We start from the raw sequence: 6,493 nt of genomic DNA, 5'->3' as shown, positions 1-6,493 counted from the left end.
TTTCAAAAACACTCTAAAAAAACACCTAAGGGAGACTGCAATTCGAAACTGGCCCCTGTAAATGTCCGAACACAACCCCCTCCAATGTACAGTAAATTACCAAGTATGGTCTTGTCAATATTCCAATGTACAGTTTTGTTTGTACAGTGTCCCCCACCCACCCCTCCTACCCAACCTCCCCCCCCCCCCCCCCACTCCTACCCAACCACCTCCAATGTACAGTCCCCCCCCCCCCACCTACCCAATCCAATGTACAGTTTCTACGTCAAATGTATATACTCTTTTTTCTGGACTCTTTTTGTATCACAAACAGTACTGTATTTGCAAATCTGGTATGTCATAAATGTATAGATGTAGCAGTACTGTCTATCTGTATGTCATGTATGTCATATATGTTACGATGAATTGAAAATGGGGGACCCTGATGTAAACAAGACGAAAGTCTTTCTCTGGTCTGCATCCCCTTAACAATTGTATGTATTGAGCTGTACTGTACCCATTCTGCAATCTGTTAATAAAGTTTTCAAGCAATCAATCAATCAATCACATTTCTGTTTAGTTTTTAAGTTCCAGCTGACAGGTAGGAGCTGGAAAACATAACAGTTCCATAGCCTGAAGTCTTATGTAGTACAGGTCCACAGCTTATAAAAATCCCACAGAAAATTAGTTTTTGTAATGTGTGTACCGCAATAATTCAGCGTGATTATCTAAAATGGTCATCCAGCTCCATTCATTCAGACGTGCAAGTCAAAACAAAGAGCTTGTTCTCTTCTTCTGCCCCTTTCTCCTTGCAATCAGCGCTCGTCTGGGATTGCTTTCGGAACAGACACACCTTGGCTACAACGGTGGTCAATCCTTTTCGCAATCAGTGGTGACTGGTCAGTTCAGAACCGTATTGATTGATCAGCAAAAGAAATTGCCCGGAGTCGGCAAACGAGTGCAAAGTGCCGCGACGGGCCGCCATCTTGAGACGTTAAACCGTTTTTTTATTCTATTTATTATTGGGGGGGGGCTTTTTCTGTATTTTTCACCCATCCCAATTTAGTCATTATGCCAATTCCCCTCCTGGTCATTGCGCGCATCGCCCCACTGTCGGCCTGGGGAGGGTGTAGAACTTCCACATGCCGACTCCGATACATGTGGAGTCGCCAGCCGCTTCTTTTCACCTGACAGTGAGAAGTTTCACTGGGGGAACGTAACGCGTGCGGAGGTTCACGCTATTTACCCCAGATCCCCTCCCTGCTGAACAGGCGCCCCGACCGACCAGTAGGAGTTGCAGTTTACAACGACCAGAACACATACCCCACCGGCTTCCCACCCGCTAACACTGCCATTCCACGATAATTCAGAATTCCGTGTTAATATCTCAATTCCGTGTAATCCTCTGCGATTCCACAATCGCGGATTCCATAGGGCCCTACACTGGGAATGCATTCCCTGAGGTCCATAGATGTCCCTAGATACCAAGAACATGCAAATGGACCTTGTAGAAGTGGAGCAATCTCCATTTACTTAGGTATGTACGTGTACCTTTAGGCAAATTTCGGCACAATGGCTAGGGCTTAACACTTTCACGGCCAACCACAGGACCTGTGGCATGCTCTGTAAATAGCTCATGTACAGATACCGATATGCCTACTTTAGTACTTTGTTTACTTGTTTATTGCACTATGTCGCTCTATTGGTTAGACTCTTATATTATATTATTACTTGTATTATGCACATCGTTGCGGGCGAGACCCCCCGCATTTCACTGTATACCTGTATGCCGTGACAAATAAAACTCTTGTATCTTGTATCACATGTTTGCTCGCCAACTTTTCAGCGCCATAACGTTTTTAGATAGTTTATTTATTTTTTTAAATATTAATTTTTTAGCGTTTATCGCTTTTTTCTACTGGGCTGTCCAGTAGAGAGAGAGAGAGAGGAGGAACAGGAGACAAAGTGGAGGGAAGACATTCGGCAAATAACGACGGGTCCGGGAATCGAACCCGGGTCGGCCGTGCTGTGACTCAGCGCATTATGTGGTTCGCCACTGGGGCGCCCCAGATCGTTTTTTCTTTTATTCAATCTTAATATCAATATTACACTCAAGGACCTATATGTTACGAGTGAAAGCCATCTAGAGACCCAAAAAGTGCAGTACCGGACAAAACCTGCTAGGCAGCAGTATCGAGAACGCTTGAAACCCTGTTCCAGACCGTGTGTTACATTTAAACCCCTCCGGGCGCATAATATTGGTTCAGGCAAGTCTAGCGGTTCACATGATCACTTGGAAACGCGTCCAATGCCCCTTGATGGATAAGTTGTGCCACATTATGTCTGGGACCAGATGGACATCAATACTGGAAATCGCGATAGACAGTTGGAATATTCTTTTTGGAATAAGCCCGATCTAAGGTAAGGAACATCTGACGTCAATTACAGCTTGATCCTGCAATGATTTCATACCTATCAAATAATCAAAAAACGACCCCCCCCCCCCTTTTGATACATTCATGATGAAACATAATACCTATTATATACATTTGATTTGGGAATAGTAGCATGTCCAGGCGAAAAACGCCAACGATTTTAGTAGAATTCACATAGTGCTCATTACGCAGCTTTCTGGAATTAGCCGGGATCATTCTGAAACTATACAATATTCACCACGAGATAACGTGCAAACGTATTCATGAAATCTTTTTTTATTTTTTGCATCTTGGACAGAAGATAGTTACTGTCAAATGACCATAGTATTGTATCCATAGCTATAATATAGAATATAGATATAGCTCGGCAAACATAGTGACACACAGTGAAAATAGGCTCTGGCGCTCTAGCTACGAGGATAAGACTAATCCCTGGCATTGAAAGTGTTAAGAGGTTAATGTGAAAAGATATATTTGGCCTTATATTATTCACTACAATATTCTTACAGCCATTGAAATTAATTTACAGCCTTACCAGTGAAATGACCAAGTGAACCAAGGGCTCCTGTAGTCCTACTTTTTATAAGAGTGTATTGGGCTACTTGTGTCTTCTGTGGTTGGTAGGGTTTATGCAGGCTAGGTCTATATCAAGGTAGAACAACCATTTCCATGTTGAAGGTCATTTAGACCACAGCTGTATTATTATGGTGGTTCTGTTTATACATGGCTTTTAAATAAATAGGTAAATCCCCACCCCAAGTGCAAAATGAGAACTGTCGTATTTAACCTACAGGCAGTCTGCTGTCATAATGCATTTAGTCAACTTCCTCTTGTAAATTGGACTGATAATTGCTCCACTTTTCACAGGTTGTCTTTTGCCCAAATATTGGTGGAGTTAGACAATGTTTTACCCGGGCACTATTTCCTACACATAATTGAGCCTATATGGTACATTGCATTTATATTCGGAATACGGAATGTGCGAGGGACCATGTGATGCAAGTCACCAGTTCAAGTGACACTCATTAAATCATGAATGAGAAATGCTCTGAAATCCAGAAGATTAACGTGAGAAATGGCTAAACGAGACACAGAAGAACGCGGGGAAGTGTTTGCAGGTTTAGCCAACTAGCTCCATACTGATCATACAGATGCAGACACACGGAGACTTTCAAGAATCTGCACCATTTGTGCAGGTAAATTCATAACCTCACACATCTAGAGAGCTAAGAAAAATCTACCTTGTCTTCAACCAGCAAGTCTTCAATATCTGGACCTAAATATTTCCCTATGGATATATTCCTGACTGTGTTCCAGCCATATGCAGGAGGGTCTACCGGCTAGTGCAAGACAGTCAGAGCTATTCTATTTATAAAGAGTAATTTTTTCCATCTATCAGACTTTTCAAAATACCCCACTTTGTAAAGAAAATCACAGATTGGGACTTTATGGAAAGAAAGAGGAGGGAAAGCTGTGGACACAGACATACAACTATGCTGCAACAGAGGAAGGACAACAAGAGAAAAGAAAGACAAGAAAAGGAAAAGTAACATACTGGTATCCTGCTGGTCTGTGGGCTCCTCCTTCAGCCCAGTGGAAGAATCCATGGGTGGGTCCAGCGTGTCCTGAGCCTCTTCTTTTTTAATCATCAGTAGGTTGCTGAGTGGATCTGGGGCAGAGGGAGACAGCAACAACATGTTTACAGTGGCATGACTTGGCCACTTTCTGAATACAACCATGAGTGAAGCCCTGGCCAGGGGGTATTGCAATCACTCCTGTCTGTCTGTGTATCCATATCAGCTATAACTCCTACAATTCTGATCTAATTTGGATTAAACTTATGCACATATGGCTGAAGGACATGGCTGGTCTTTGTTGTGATTATAACCGGATAATTACATTATGTTAAACACATTTAATTCAGGCAGCGGCCTGCAGATTGGTGTTTAGTTTAACAGCTCAGGCGAGGTAATGTATGTGTGTCAGGATTTTGTTTTAGACCTCTGTTTATTCTAAATGTCCTTTTCATATAAAATGGACGACTCAGGCTGCGGTTACATTATAGCCAAAACGATTAGTTTCATTTAGCTTTTCAGAACGCTGTGTATTCGCAGGCAAGTTAGACGTTGTTTTGTCTCGTGAGCACCGAGTGATGTATATACATGTAGTACAATGCCAAAGCAGTAGGTGGCGATGTAGTTCAAACATGAAGGCCATTTTCAACCAATCAGAAAGGTTTAACGCGTCACTACACTTCCTGCTCAAAATCAGAAAACCACCATCTTTAAATACCTGATGATGGCGCCGCCCCGTTCGGCTGCCTCTCTGTTAGCTCCGTCGAGACTGTGTTTACTTTTGTTAATATTTATAGTTTTTAGAGTTTTGTGCGTACCAACTGTTGGTGCATTTAATGTATATGACCGTCAGTCACTCATAGACATTGGATTACGGGAAACTTACCAACTGGATTACTCGCTGGATCAACTTTCCGAACCACATCAATGGCCGGAAGAAATCCTCCGGAGACTAGGACCAGATCCTTTGTTCCTAGACCCCAGGAAAAGACGTCGAGGAAAAAGGGCTGGGATCCGAAACAGGCTGAGATCCAGACGACACCGTACACCACTTCCCAGTATATTGCTAGCCAATGTACAATCAATAGACAATAAACTGGATGACATCCGAGCAAGGATTCAATATCAAAGAGACGTTAGGGACTGCAATGTCCTTTGCTTCACCGAAACTTGGCTAACACCGGAGGTTCCAGATCACGCGATTCAACCAGCGGATCACTTCTTTATCCATAGGAAGGATCGGACACAATCAGAGTCCGGTAAACAACGTGGTGGAGGTATTGCCTTCATGTTTAACAAAAATTGGAGTGATCCAACGAATGTGAAGGAATTATCCAACTACTGCTCCCCAGAACTGGAATATATAACCATCAAGTGTCGTCCTTTCTTCCTCCCGAGGGAGTTAACGGCGATCGTCCTGGTCGGAGTGTATATTCCACCGCAAGCCAACAACAACGCCGCGCTCTCCAGACTACACGACGAGGTAAATAATATACAAGCGACGAACGTTAACGCCGCCATTTTAGTACTGGGAGATTTCAATAGCGCCAATCTGAGAAAGGTATTGCCTGATTTCTACCAGCATGTGACTTGCAACACCAGAGGCGGTAACATCCTAGATCACTGTTACACGCAATTTAAAGGTGGCTACAAGGCTCATTCTGATAGTGGCTTTGGCAAGTCAGATCACGCATCCATTTTCCTTACACCAAAGTACAGACAAAGAATTAAAAGTACTCCCGTAGTCTCGCGAGAGGTGCAGAAATGGGATGTGACGTCAGAGGATACGATCCGGTCAGTGTTCCACAACACAGACTGGATTGTATTCCGCGACACAGATAACATTAATGCCTACACGGAGACAGTGCTGGACTATGTCTGTACTAGGGTGAAAGAAACAATCCCCACTACCAAAATGAAAGTTTACCCAAATCAAAAACCCTGGGTAGACAAATCCGTCCGTGAAGCTCTGAGAGAGCGCACCAAAGCATACAATGACGGCCTAGTGGCAGGCAACATGAATGACCACAAGGTGGCGCAACACAACGTAAGGAGGACAGTGTCAGAGGCCAAACGGCGCTACAGGGATAAAATTTAACTCCAGTTTGAACAAGCTGACTCTAGAGCTATGTGGCAGGGGCTCAAAACGATGACAGACTACAAAGGCGCCTCCCTCAAACTGAACAATGACATCTCCTTAGCAAACGACCTCAATACCTTCTATGCGAGGTTTGATGCTGGTAATAACAACACCAGCTCACAAGCCTCGGCAATGGGGGGGGGGGGGTCGGCTGCTGATGGAGGCGCAGTGTTCAGGGTAACAGAGCATGAGGTGAGGCGGACCTTTAAAAAAGTGAATATCAGGAAGGCAGCAGGTCCGGACGGCATCCCCGGCCGCGTCCTAAAAGTCTGTGCCGACCAACTGGCCCCAGTATTCACTGACATATTTAACCTGTCCTTAGAACAGGCTGTCATCCCCACCTGCCTGAAGAAGTCCACTATTAT

Source organism: Notolepis coatsorum, assembly GCF_963971535.1.
Source record: "Notolepis coatsorum genome assembly, chromosome: 8".
In the NCBI taxonomy this organism is placed as follows: domain Eukaryota; kingdom Metazoa; phylum Chordata; class Actinopteri; order Aulopiformes; family Paralepididae; genus Notolepis; species Notolepis coatsorum.
The sequence above is the reverse complement of the archived record's forward strand: the minus strand, read 5'-3'. Positions refer to the sequence as shown.